General features: G+C 53.0%; 1 protein-coding gene across 2 annotated transcripts in view; it reads right to left on the reverse strand.

Moving 5' to 3' along the window:
* Positions 1 to 644, reverse strand: part of Sorcs2 (sortilin related VPS10 domain containing receptor 2) — a 383,758-nt gene that overhangs the window by 313,271 nt on the left and 69,843 nt on the right. The gene's annotated exons all lie outside the window — the stretch shown is intronic.

Genomic DNA, 644 nt, shown 5'->3' on the forward strand with positions numbered 1-644 from the left:
TGGACACAGCAGGGATAAGAACTACTGCCTACAAAGTCGCTAGCTTCCAGGCACCCATAGTATCTCCTCGCCTATCCCTGCTGTCCTATGACGTGGCCCTACTTGCTGCCTCATCTTATGGGGTGACAGTGCTTAGATTTGAAGGTTTTGCACCTTCTCCCCAGGTCCCCATGATGGCCTGTGGGCTTCTCTTCTGTCTGTCCTAATGGGAAGTGAAGGCTGCAGAATGCAGAGGCCTCCAACAAAGGGAAGCCATCTAACAGACTGCAGGCTCTACCCAGAAGAGCCTGGTCACGTGGGAACAAAGGGATTCCCTGTGCTCGATGCTGCAGTAGTTTGCTACAGAAGTGGCTATTACTGTCCTAATACACAATAGAACCACAGTGACCCTCACCACCAGAGACAGCTTGCTCCCCTGAGCCTGCCACCAAGGCCTCCAAGGTAGGTAAAGGGCAGCTGTGACCGCAGCCAGGATCCAAGATCCCTGCCTGACAGCCTGAAAGACCAGCCCAAGTGTGGGTCCAAAGATCATTTGACTTCAAAATGTGTTCTCTATCAGCACAGGGCGAATGCACCAGGATGAACCCTCTACACACAGGGATGAGAAGATGCCGTTTGCCTTTTCTGCACACCCCACTTCCCAG

The sequence above is a fragment of the Microtus ochrogaster genome, unplaced genomic scaffold, assembly GCF_000317375.1.
Source record: "Microtus ochrogaster isolate Prairie Vole_2 unplaced genomic scaffold, MicOch1.0 UNK5, whole genome shotgun sequence".
Classification (NCBI taxonomy): Eukaryota; Metazoa; Chordata; class Mammalia; order Rodentia; family Cricetidae; genus Microtus; species Microtus ochrogaster.